Genomic DNA, 14,138 nt, shown 5'->3' with positions numbered 1-14,138 from the left:
CTAACATAGTACCTCACAAAAATCCTGAAACAAATTTACTTTTTCCAAGGTGTCTATGTAGAAAACCTTAGAGGTACAAATAAACTTTACCTTTAAGCACGCTCGTCAGAATTTTGAAACAAAAGATGGCTCACTCATTTAGACTTGGACACCCTTGAGTCCTTAATGGCTAAGGCCTCTAGAAAAACCCTTGAAAATTAGTGAATTCCCAGCCATGTGCTTAGTAAAGAATTCTTTGATTGTAATTTTATGTCAGGCTGTAAAAATAATAATAATGAGTGGAAGGGAAATCAGAAGGCCTCTTGAGTTCTCTTTCAGACTGAAATCTAGGAACCTACAATCTCTTGGTCTCACTGCAGACACCAACATTTGAGAAACTATGCCAAGAAACTCATCTTGATGAAGTTACCGATGACTAGGCCATTCCCTCACACTGCCCACTGCTGGTATTTCAAGACAAAGCATTCAGTGTTAACAGCCAGAGCTTTTGTGAGGAAAACTAAGTGCACATTGATCAGCAGGTTGGGAATCAAGTCTTCAAATCTTTCCTCCCACCTTTTCCTCCACTGATGGCTTTTTGTATGAATTTTTTTGAAAAGAAAAAAACCCCAAACGCTGATTAGCTTTTGGATCCACAGGGAATTTATTTCCTAGGAACATATCCTTTTTTTCTGGGTTCCCAGGCAGTCTGTATTGTTTCTTGCATATTGATCCACGCAGATTTGCTGCAGAGTGTCTATTCTATACCTAGAATTATGTTGGCTTCTGTGGGGAATACAAAAACAGGCTACAGCAGAGAACAATCTTTTAGAGTTGTGGTTTGGTATTGTGCTAAACACCCACATTCATCATATTTATAAAAAGATGGAAATGGGCTGAGCTGCTTTACTCTTTGGAGTATTGACCATACTACCTATGGGACCCTGAGCAAATCACTCAAACTCAGTCAGATCCTTAGTTTCCTTATCTAAAAAACATAGATAATTTATAGCACAGGATTGTTGTGAGGATCAAATGACATAATATAAGTAAAATGCTTTGCAAAACTTAAAGTCTTAAACAAAAAATGAGATATTATTGATTGTCTCTAAAAGGAGACCCTGACAGGAATTCTTTATTAAAAGGAAAGGCATTAAGGCCTTTTAAAGAAGCAATAAGGTATATTGGAAAGAACGATGGATTCAGAGGACCTGTCTTCAAATCTTTGTTCTGACCATCTAATACTAGTGTGACCTTGGGCAACACTGGCCACTTCATGTGTCTGAGCCTCAGTTTCCTCATCTGTAAAACAAGAGTGCTAGACCAAATGCTCTCGGTGATCCTATCCAACTCTAAGTCTGTCATCTTGTGATCTCTGGTTCTGATACCTTCATGCCTTCACTCTGTCCATGCGTTGTTGATTCTTGGTTGGAGAATAGAGGAGTCATGGAGAGTTTGGTTTTAGTTGCATCCTTATCACCAATTTTCTCCGTAACTTGAAGGACCTCATCACTGACCCAGGTGTTACTGATGCTGCCTCTGTGATATCAATTTAATTTAATTCAACAAGTATTTAATAAATACCTACTATGTGCCAGATACCTGAAATCCACCTTTTGAAATCCCTCATTTCCTTCAAAATTCAATTCAAATGACACCTCTCTCTGGACATGGGGGACAGCCAGTGAAAATGCTTGGACTGGGGAGATGGAGTATTGTGTGTGACAAACAACGGGGAGGCCAGTGAAACTGGATTGTAGGGCATATGATGAGGAGAAATAGTAAGAAGACTAGAAAGGTAGATAAGAGTTGGGTTATGAAGGATGTTAGAAGCCAAATAAAGCACTTTATATTTGATTGTGGAAGTGATAGGGAGCCACTGCAGTTTATTGAATAGAGGGAAGAGGAGTCTGACATAGACCTGCACATTGGGAGAAGGGAGAGACTTGAGGCAGGGAAACTAACCAGAAGGCCGTTGCAAGCATCTAGTAGTGAAGGGATGACACCACATTAGTGACATCAATTTAAAGGAGAGAAGGGGAGATGTACTAGAGATGCTACAAAGATAGAATCAACAAGATGGCAACAGATTGGATGTGGGAGGTGAACCAGAGGGAGGAGTCGAGAATGATACCCAGGCTTTGAGCTTGGGTAATTGGGAGGATGATGACACCTTTGACAATAATAGGAAAGTCTGGAAGGGTGATAGGGTTTGAGGAAAAGATAATGAGTTGTTCTGGACATGTTAGGTTCAAGATGTCCAAAGGACATCTAGTTCAAGGACATCATTGTCCAATAGGCAGATGAGTAGAGGTCAGGAGAGAAGTTAGGGCTGGGTAAATAAATCTGAGAATCATCTGCATAGATGATAATTATTTCTTTGGGAGCTGATGAAATCACGAAGCAAAATAGTATAGGGCTTTTGTACTGTCAAAGACATTTAACATTCTCCAAATACATCTTTTGTTGCTGATGTTATTCAGTAGTTTCAATTGTGTCCAACTCTTAGTGACCCCATTTAGGGTTTTCTTGGCAAAGAAACTGGAGTAGTTTGTTATTTCCTTCCCTGCTAATTCTACAGATGAAGAAACTGAGGCAAACAAGATTAAATGACCTGCCCAGGGTCACACAACTAGTAAGTGTCTGAGGCCAGATTTGAACTCACAAAGATGAGTCTTCCTGACTCCAGGCCCAGCATTCTATCCACTGCAATATACATCCCCAATTCTATGCTTTGGCTTAAATCATTTTGCTCACCTGAAATGTCCTTTCCCATCCTCTCTGTCTGCATAAATCCTTCAAACTCCAGCTCAGATTTCTTCACTCTCTCTATAAAAACTTTCCCTAACTATCTCAGCTTGAAGGACTGTCTCTCCTCTGAATTCTTATTCTATATCATTTATTTGGCACTTAATTTGGCACTTAATGATATATCACTATGTGACATCTCTCTATTGACCTCTTGAGCTGTCATTTAAATATTTTCATATTTATCTTGTTTGTTTGTGTCTTTTCTTCTCAACTAGATTGTGAAGTCTCTGAGGACAAGAATCATGTATTACTCATAGACTTATAGAATTTAGGATTGGAAGGAAAATTAGAAGTCATAAGAAGCCTAATCTTCATTTTACAGATGAAAATTCTGAGGCAGTTAATTGGAAATGACTTGTTCAGGGTTGGATAAGGGCAGAGCTGGAAGCAGCACCCAGATCTCCTGACTCATGCCCAATACTCTTTTCACTGTATCTTGGTACTGATTTGTCATGTGACTTTAGGACAGCCATTCAACTCCTCTGTCTCAATTTTCTTATCTATCAAACTCTTCTTTGTATCCCAATACAACATCATGCACAGTGCCTTGTGTGGTTGTTGTTTGTCCTTCATTTTTAAAGAGATTAGGCTAAGTAAAAAATGAGGCAAAAGTTAGCCTTTTTTACTTACTGGGGTGGGGGGAGGGGATCAATCCAAGAGGGGAATACCCTCAGAGTTTCTGACCAGAACAGAAACAAATGCTATTTATACTCATTCTAAGCCTTCAAAACCCAAACAATGACCAACAGAGGCTTAGGCTGGAACTTATTATTGGCCAATCTGTGAGAGTTATAATTATAAATCAATAGTTTAAAAAAATTTTGAAACTCTGACTTTAGTAATACTGAACTCATCAGGCAAAAACTGTATCTCTACCATGTGACCTATTCACACCCTCTACTCCAATGCAGTTTCTGTCTCATTTTTCTCATAAGTCCTCTACAGAAGAGCCATTGAAAACATGTGGACTTTCCTCTGATTCTTTTAGTATTGCATAGAAATGAGCTCAGCACTTGGGCAGTCCATCTGTTCTGCCTCATTCTCTCTAAGTAACCTGCCCACCTCCTTTTCCAATTATATATGTCTATGCTCATTCATCCTAGCTCTTTGTGCATTTCTTATTAAAAGCTTCTAAGGCCCCCAAACTTCAGAATCACAGAACAAGAGCATCTTAGAGTTGGAACTTTAGAAGTCATCCAGTCAGAGTCCTAACTGAAGAAGAATTGCCCCTTTATCACCTTCAAGGGGTCATCCAGAATTTACTTGAGGCTTCAAAAGAGAGAGAGCCCATTCCATTGGGTTTAGTTCAAATTGTTAGGGACTTTTTCTTACATCGAAGCTAAATTTGCTCACCCGTTATTCCCAGTTCTTCCCTGTAGGGCCAACCTGAACAACTCAGATTTGTTTTGCCAGTAACAACCCTCTGAATACTTGAAGAAAGCAATTATACCACCACACTCTCCCCTCAAAACTTCTCCTCTGACAAGGAACGTTCCTTCAACCAGTTCTCATCACAAAATGAGGACTTCCACCATTCATTTTATCAGTGTCCTTCCTTAAAATATGGTAGAGACAGCTATATGGCACAGTGAATATAGAGCTAGGCCTGTGTCAGGAAAATCTGAGTTTAAATCTGGCCTCAGACACTTACTAGCTACGTGACCCTGGGCAAGTCATTTAACCTATGCCTCTGTTTACCTCTATTTCTTCATCTGTAAAATTAGGATAATAATAGCGCCTACCTCCCAGGGTTGTCAGGATCAAATGAAATAATGATTGTAAAGTGCTTAGCACAGTGCCTGGCATATAATAAGAGCCATATAAATGTTATTATTGGGGTAGCTACATAAAGCAGCAAATAGAGTGTCAGGCCTGGGGTCAGTAAATCTCATCTTCCTGAGTTCAAACCTGGCCTCAGACACTTACTAGCTGTGTGACTCTGGGAAAGTCACTTAACCCTGTTTGCCTCAATTTCCTCATCTGCAAAATGAACTGGAGAAGGAAATGGAGAAGGAAATACTCCAGTATCTTTGTCAAGAGAACCTCAAATAGGGTCACATAGAGTCAGACATGACTGAAATACAACTGAATATCAAAAAAGTTATTGTTATTATTTTTATTATTATTACCTAGAACTGAACATAGTTCTTCAGATGAGGTTTGGGGAGGGCATTGTGTAGGGCATCTCCCTAGTCCTGGACACTATGCCTACCCTAGTGCGGGTGAAAAGTCATCATTTCCTGTTATCTCCTCTCAGATTCTCATCTTCATCCTGCCCAGACCTTACCCTCCTCGGGTTCAATCCCCTGCTAATCATCCCTTCACTGTCCTTTTCCATGGTGCCCTTTGGAACTCCCAATCTATTATAAACAAGCTTCCTGATATCTTTGTTTTTATTCTCAGTTGTTCTTTCTATCCTTTAGCACTAATTAAAATTTGATCTGTTTTTAATCATATTACTCCATTGCTGATCACTGCTGCAAGGGTAAAGCTGAAACTGCCCTTCCCTCCTACACCCTGGGGAAAAACCAGCATGTGAGAAGTGCCTGTGCCTCAAAAGTCAGAGCCCTTTTCCTTTTTTTTTTTAAATTGATGCATTTTGGTTTTACATCCCATTCATTTCTGCATATATCCCTCCACCATTCCTTTTCCCAGGAAACCAATCATTGCAAGCTTTAAAAAGAAATGGTGGGGGCTGGGGGCAGGGGGGAGAGAAGTTCAGGAAAGGGCACATGAGTGACATCTGACAGAATGTAACTAATCCACACTCATCATCCCTCCCCCACATCGATGAAAGAAATGGATTGCATTTTGTTCAAGTTTTCTCCTAAGCCCTTTTCGTTTCAAAAGATCCTAGTTAATTGGGGTCCATTACAGAAAAGAACACTTTCAAGACTCTATTTTTATGAGTAATTCATTCTGTTTCTAGAGGACTAGCAGCTGTGAGAGGAAAATTGTGATCAACGCTTCCTCTTATAGTTGTTTAGAGGTAATGTGGTACAAGGGAAAGAGCCAGAGAACTGGCTTTGGAATCAGAGGACCTGGGTTCAAATCCTGCTTCAGATACTACCTGTGTGACCTTGGACAAGTAATTTGACTTTCCTGGGCCTCATTTTCCCATGAAAATGAAGGGATTTATGACCTGTGAGGGTCCTTTCAACCTTATATCCATGATTCTATGATATTTATGACTGGTTGATCATATGCTTATAAACTGTTAGCTAAAGACCCTTCCAGATCCATGAGCATCTGTCCATTCACTATGACTGCAAGTGAATCCATAAGGAGAGTCCTCCACAGAGCTTACATTTTAGAATCATAGACTTAGGTCTTCGATGAGATATTACAAGTCCATTATAAGTCATCTAGTCCCCAAGGAGTCAAACTAAGCTTGGACAAGATTAAAATGTAATTAGCAGATATTTAATGAAATAAACAAAAATACAACACAAACAAGATAATGTTGATTTATGATTTTCTAAGTCAATATGGGCCTGCAAGGATTGTTGCTATTTCAATTTGACACCACTGATCTAGTCAATCCCTCTCACTTAGAAGAAATAAGGTCTTAGTAATAGCTTTAAGATGAATTCTCACTAGCTATGTGACTTTGGGCAAGTCACTTGACTTCTCTGGGCCTGTTTCCTCATCTTCAAAATGGAAGTGAGGATGGGGCTGTATACCGTATCTCTAAGGCACCTTACAACCAATAGTCTATGAGTTATTTCGCCAGCTATAAATATCACCATATGGCCTTGGTACCCTCCCCCTGAATTACTGCTCCTTTTATGAGAAAATCTTTCTAGTGTATTTACCAACATCTTGATTCTGAACATTAACAAGGAAATGTTGGCTTTTTTTATTTTTTATTTATAATTTATAATATATATATATTATATAATTTATAATTACAGGTAAAAATGACCAATGGCATAGACATCCACCTAAACAATTTGATTTGTGAGAAGGTGCATTTGGGGCATGCTAAAAAGACCTTTTGGTCAAAAGATCTCCCCAACAAACCTACTAGGGTGTACCGATTCAATTCAGTAAACATGTTTGAAGTGTCCAAGATGAATAAGTCCCTGACTTTGAGTTGCAGAGATTAAATAAATAAATAATTATATGTATAATTTTTATATTTATATTTATGTACATATAAACCAGAGTAAGTACATAGGTATAGTACAAATGCTTTAAGAGACTTAAGAAGGGAGGGGTCACTTTGGCTGATAGAATTAGAGAGAATTTCCTGAAGAAGATGACACAGGAGCTGGACCTGAAGGCCTAGTCTTCCTTTTGCTAGTCCATCTCCTCTGGAATCCATCCTCCACAGGGCTGGCTGAGTAATCTCTCAAACTCTTTGTTCTGATCGTTCACTCCTCCACTCAGAAACTTTAAGTGGCTTCTCATTGCCTACTAAGTAAAATATAAATTCTTCTACTATCTGGTTCGCATTTAACCTGCCCAGCCTCTTCTTATACTATTCTCTTTCACATATCCTAATTCTAGTCAAACTGTCCATTTTCATCTTTATTCTCTCTTCCTTTGCTCACATCATTTCCCCTGACTGGAATGGATTCTCCTTTTGCAGCTCATCCCCTCCTGTTGAAAGCCCTTAAACACCTAAAAAATAAACCCCTCCATGAAGGCTTCCCTAACCCACCCAGTCCCACCCCATTGGACAAAAAGTGATATCTCTTTCCTAAAATGTCTCATAATAGTTTTCTTGGATTTCTTTTTTAAACTTATCTCCTCCTGTCTTTCACCATAGTTATTTGTGTACATGCCTTACCTCCCTATCCCACTCAATGGACATACACAATTCTATTAGATTGTTAGTTCCTTTTGAATAGGGCTAGATCTTACCTATATTCGTATTCCCAGTGATTAGCATTTCATAAAGACTTGTTAAATATAGTCTAAACCTCAGAACTATTAAAAAATTCAAATACACATAAACAGAATAACAATATCTATGAATATATTATATATGTTCATTTTTAATGTGTATATTAATTTTAATGAGAGTAACCAAAACATTCTATTTGCTTCTGTTTCCTTCTATGCTCTTTTTCTTATGTATATTTTTAATGTTGCTATTTTTTTTACATAATTGTAAAATGTGTGTATGTTATTGTCCCAATTAGGCTTTTTTCTGCCTCTGCATTCTTCATACATCTTCCCACATTTCTGTGTATTCTTTAAAGTTGTCATTCCTATGGCACAATAGCATGTGCTAGACTTAGACCTAGAGACCTATGTCCAAATCAAGCATTCAATCATCAAGCATTGAAATGCTTCTAAACATCTAGAAAAGGAAGGGGTGATATCCACTCATAGCTGTTAAGCAACAGGATTCCTGCCTTTGACATTAACCATGTTTCTAAGGGCAAGTCACTTAACCTTGTCAAGCCTCAGTCTCTTCATCTGTAAAATGAAGTTAACAGTACATGTAGAGTCTAATTACTAAGGTTGTTGTGAGGTCCAAAGGAGACAATATTTGTCAGGTGCTTGGTATACCTTGAAAAACACACACACACACACACACACACAAACACACACACATTCTATTTCATTCATATAACTAAAGTTTATTCATTTATTTCCCAATCATTGAATATATATGGATTATTTCCAATTTTTCTGTTATTATGAATAATGCTGTTGTGAATATTTCTATAGAAATAAGTATTATCTTCCTGTCAGTAACAACTTTAGAGTATAGGCCCAATAATAAGATCATTAATACTTCAAAGGGTAAGAATATTTTTGTTGTTCTTATTGTATAATTCTATATTCCTTTCCCAAAAGATTGCACAAATCCATACCTCTATGGGCAGTATAATAGTCTGCCTGTTTCTCCACAGCCTCACTAGCATTAAATTTTGTCATTTTTGAATCATGCCAATTTAATGGGTGCAAGGTAGTATTGGAGAATTGTTTTAAATTGCATTTATTTGTTGTTGTTGTTTGTCCTTTGTTCTCAAAGAGGACCATGATATCAGAAAGGTGATGCCAGACATTTATTTGATAGCTTTATTAGAGAGTTTAAATAACTTTTCGTTTAGTTATTGATAGTATGTGTTTCTTCATTTGAGATCCTCCTGGTCATGTCATTTAGCCACTTATCAGTTGGGAAATAGGTCTTGTCCATATGACATCTATACCAATTTCTTATAGATTTTGTAGAAAAGGTTTTTATAAGAAATATTTATCACAAAGATTTTTTTCCTAGTCCATTTCTTTACTTTTTCTTCTGGATGCCAAAGGTTCTGTACTGTTGTTTTAATGAAGGAATGCTAGGAGCTATCATACATTTGGATTAAGTGACAGGAACAACTCAGAAACACATCTCAGAAAGCAGTAGTTGGATATCTGAGTCGTGGTGTTTTGGTTGATTGGGTACACTTTCCCCCAGAACTGAAAATACTAAGAGAAGGGGAATTGTCTTTTATGATGCAAAACTTTTTTGTGTGTGCAAGAACTAGTTTATATGACCAAATCAATTTATTCTCCTATAATTTTCCTGTAATTTTTCTCCTATAATTTCTTATCTTTGTTGAATTTATTGGAATTTTCCTTCCCTCCACAATTGTAATAGGCATTTCATATTATTTCTTTTAATCTTGATGATTGTTTTTTATAACATATTGTAGATTCACTTGGAATTTATTGTTATTGTGAGGATGGTTAATGGTGAACAGTTTAGCTAGAATGGAATCTGTTGATTTTTTTTTTTTTATGAAACATCTAGGTAGTGTGGTGGATAAAGCATAGAAATCCAGATAGATCTGAATTCAAATCCTACCCAAGACATTTAGTAGCTAGGAAAGTCAACTTAACCTCTGTTTCAGTTTCCTCCTCTGTAAAGTGGGAATATAATGGTATCTACATCCCAAGTTGTGGTGAGGATAAAATTAGATAGTATTTGTAAAGTGTCCTGCAAATGTTAAACACATTATATCAATTCTAACTAATGTCATTTTTTCCATACTGTTATCTAAAGTTTTAATTGGATAATGAATTATCCAATGTTTGGTTATTTCAGATTAATCACACACTAGACTCTTATTGTATCCTTTGAGTTCTAGTTCTTAATCATCTATCATGTTCCATTGATCTCCTTTTCTATTTTTTTCTATAATATCAGACATTTATATAGTTAATAATTACTGTTTTATAGCATGCCCTGAGATCTTGCAGAGCAAGTCAGAATTCCTTCTTTTATTCTTCTTCATTGTTCCCTTTTATATTCTTGATGATCTAGTTAGAAATACATAAGACCTAACAGATTCACGTGAAACAATGAGACTAGTCTAAGACTGGCTATTGTAAGCATGATACAGTGGAACTGGATTTGGAGTCAAAGGACCTGGATGTGACTCCTGGCTCTGAAGCTTACTTGCCATAAATATCACCATCATTTAACTTTTCTGAGCCTCAGGTTCTCATCCGTAAAACTAGGGTAATAGAACTTATACTAAGATTGTTGTAAAAAAAAATACTTCAGGGGCAGCTAGGTGGCGCAGTGGATAGAGCACTGGCCCTGAAGTCAGGAGGACCTGAGTTCACATCTGACCTCAGACCAAACACTTGACACTTACTAGCTGTGTGACCCTGAGCAAGTCAGTTAACCCCAATTGCCTAAAAAAAAAAAAAAATACTTCATAAACCTTGAAGTGCCACATACACATATACATGCATCCAGTAGATCTCAAGAGCCTTTTCCTCTCTGGATGGTGATTGTGTAAAGTCTGAGAAATAGGACTCAAAACCGACTGCTAACATTTTTGGTTTCTTGTTCTAATAAATCTCTGCTCCTGGAAAGAATTCTTGGGAGGGAATTATGGGAAAGTTAATAGGACAGAGTGAGAACCATACCAAGGGTGGGGAAGGGGTAACCCACCTCTAGAATATATTTTCTCCACTCCCATGTCTACCAGGTACAAGCACATTTTGCATCTGAGACAATGTCTTTCCTAATTCCAGCTCTTAACACCGAGTGGCATTTATAAGTCTCCATGCTGTAGCAAAAGCCTATTTTTCAACCATGTCTGATAAAGTTTCTCAAGATATCCTTGTGGATTAGATGGCATGCTGTGGGGAAGATAATATAATTAGGCAGGTTTAGAACTGATGAATTATCAGTATTGGAAGAATATTAATTAATGAATTGATGTAAAGTTTAGGAAAGTCCCTAGTGGAATACTCTAGATGTCCTTAATCCAGTGTTACTAAGCATTCCCCTCATAAACTCAGGGTGCACTCTCCCACAAAACAGATGGTGTCAGGCATAGAATATACCAGCAGAGAGGAAGATAAGGAACACATATGGCCAAGGCTCCTCATGCTTCTGGCACTGCAAAGCCCCAGTATCCTTCCTTTTCTCCTAGTGTCTTCGTGCTGGGCAGCTGGGCTTCCCTGGGTCTATTACTCTCCACGGTTCAACTCCTGACTGCCAGGGCTAATTCTTCTTTAAATCCGTAGCTGGCTTTCTTCTCTGCTGCCAGGGGTGATACTCCCTAAGGCTGTCCCCAGCCTCTATCCTCTTTTTCTGCCCCTTACTGGAGGGAAATTCCATATTAGGCAAGTACCAAGTTTAAACCTGCTTTCACACTGCTTAAAACATTAGAAAAATGCTATCATCTCTCATTCTCTGATTCTTCTCTCAGGCTAAACATTCTCCATTTCTTCAGACAGTCCTTCATATAGTTTGCTTTTGAGGTCCTTCATCCTCCTCAACCCTACTCTTGACGGGTTCAAACTCTCAGATTGTGAATACCCCATCAAAAATTTGGTATGCTGAACTAGATGTGACAATCTAGTTATATTCTGACTAAGGCAGAGGAATGATCACCAATCTTGCTATGGATACCATATTTGTATTAAAGTAGCTCAAGATTTCATTAGCAACTGACTTAAATTGAATTTGCAATCAGTTAAAACCCCTCAGTCTTTTTTTCACATGTACACCTGTTTAAACACATGTCTTTCTCATCCTGTAATTGTATAATAATTTGTTTTTTCAGTCAACTGGAGTACTTTTCACATTGACCTCTATTAATTGTAATCTTGTTAATTTCAATTCACTATTCTAGCCTCTTAAATTTTTTTTGGATCCTACAACTTCTGATATTGGCGATTCCACCAAATTTGTGTCCTCTGCAGATTGAATAAGGATTTCATGTATGTCTTTGATAGAAATGTTGAACAACACACGACAAAGAACAGATCCTTGGGGTGCTCCACTGGAGACTTCCCTAAGTTTCACATCCATTCATTAATCAATATTCTTCCCATATTAATAATTAACCAGTTCCAAACCTGCTTAACTGTACTATCTAGGCCACAGGAATATCTCGAAAGGCTTTATCAGACCTAGTTGAAAAATAGGCATACTGTGTCTACAACTTTTCTTTGACTTACCAGTGTAGTAAATCTGTCAAAAAAGGAAATGAGGGGCAGCTAGGTGGCACAATGGATAGAGCTCCAGCCTTAGAGTTAGGAAAATCTGAGTTCAAATCCTGCCTCAGACACTTAACACTTACTAGCTGTGTGACCTTGGGCAAGTCACTTAACCCCATTGCCTCACCCCCAAAAAAAAAGAAAGAAAGAAAAAGGAAATTAGTTTAATCTTTTGTGACTCTTTCTTAACAAACAGGCTGACTTACAGATTTGTCCTTGATCACCGTTTCATTTCCCAAACCATATCTTTAATAGTTTATTTTAGAATTTTGCCAGGAATTTATGTCAAACTCACTATCCTATACTTTGAACTATCTGTCTCTTCTACTCCTTGAAAATCAGGGCAGAATTTCTGTGCCTCCAGTCCAGTGGCACCTGTCCCATTCACAGTTCCTTGAAGATCACTGTCAGCAATTTGGCAATTACATCTACAATTCTTTTCAGTAGTTCATCTACTTCAGTAGTTCAGGCAAGGTGACTTGGACTCATTAACAACAGATGAGTGATTGTCCCCACCATTTGATGCCTCATTTATTTTAGGTGCCAATTTTCTTTTAAAGGATTTTTGTTCTGTCTTTCTCTGCAGATCATTCAATTGGTAAAGGAAAGAGAAGCCAAATGGTAATTGAGTAGTTCCACCTATTTTCCATCCTCTATTATTCTGTCTGCCCCATGAATCAGTGCTTCTTCTTACTCTTTACATAGCTTTTTTAAAGCTATTTTTAGCATTTTTAGAAAGCCACAGTTGAAACTATTTTAGAAGTAAAGGTTTTAATTAGACTATTAATTCCATTGGTCAGATCAAGTATATGCCAAGGAAATCCATGTCAAAGGGTAGCACAATCTTGAGAGCATTGTATAATTGCTTTTTAAGGTAATGTGAAAGAGGACAGTGAAAGAAGAGTGGGAAACTCATTAATGATGTTATTCATCCCAAAAAAAGTCATTTGAGAGAATATCAGTATCTACCAATCCATATATCTTTCTTGTCTTAATTATAAGACCGATGTGTGCATGTATCCTTGGTGAAAATATGAGGTGGAAAAATGCAGAGTATTGCACAGTACAGACCATATCTTTGTAGTCACACAATTGACTAAACGGTATGGCAAATACAAAATCCCTCTATATTTATTGTTTGTTGATTTTTTTAAAAACCACTTGACTGGGAAGAGCAGATTTAAAGTATCTTCTTTTGTGCATATGTTAAGATCATAGGAAATTCCTTGATAAATACAACCATGTAGGTATTGCTCTTCAGCAACTTTCTGATTATTAATAAGGCATAAAACAAGGAGTTATATGCTTGCCAAAGCTCATCACCATCATCATGGAGTATATCCTACATAAAGTCCAAATGGAAAGTGTTTAGTATAGATGATGAGGTCCTAGCAAGATGTTCTTGCTTTGCAGGTGACATTGTGTTGATTATATCAAGCCTAAAACATCACAGGGTCTCCTCATTGAGACCCATGATTATTCAAAAGAGATTGATTGCCCTAACAATCCTTATAGAAAAAACTAAATGGATGAAAAAAATACCCATTAGCCACACTGTAATGCATCTGAATTATGAAACTTGAGTTAGTACACCACTATACATATTTAGGACACTTGTTACAGATGAACAATGACTTGGGTTCACAGTTTTATAGGTTTATGAATATTGGAATATCAAAATCTCCAAAGAAGCAAGTTTGCAAGTGATCCAAATGGTAATGTAGATGTATATACTAGGCATGAATTTGAGCCATTCACTTCAGCAATTTGAGTAAGGCATCTCTGTGTGAGTTTGGAAAGTTTTAAAATGAAAAGGAGACAGTCAGGTTCTTCAGCCCATTTCAGTTCCCACATTTGTAGGCAAAGGATTCTCCAAATAA

At 37.4% G+C, this 14,138-nt stretch overlaps 1 protein-coding gene across 4 annotated transcripts in view; it reads left to right on the top strand.

Moving 5' to 3' along the window:
• The window catches only part of ARHGEF4 (Rho guanine nucleotide exchange factor 4), a 420,624-nt gene that overhangs the window by 341,584 nt on the left and 64,902 nt on the right, over positions 1-14,138 (top strand). The window lies entirely within an intron of this gene.

Source organism: Vombatus ursinus, unplaced genomic scaffold (genome assembly GCF_900497805.2).
Source record: "Vombatus ursinus unplaced genomic scaffold, bare-nosed wombat genome assembly UNPS02010548.1, whole genome shotgun sequence".
NCBI classification, from domain to species: domain Eukaryota; kingdom Metazoa; phylum Chordata; class Mammalia; order Diprotodontia; family Vombatidae; genus Vombatus; species Vombatus ursinus.
The sequence above is the reverse complement of the archived record's forward strand: the minus strand, read 5'-3'. Positions and strand labels throughout refer to the sequence as shown.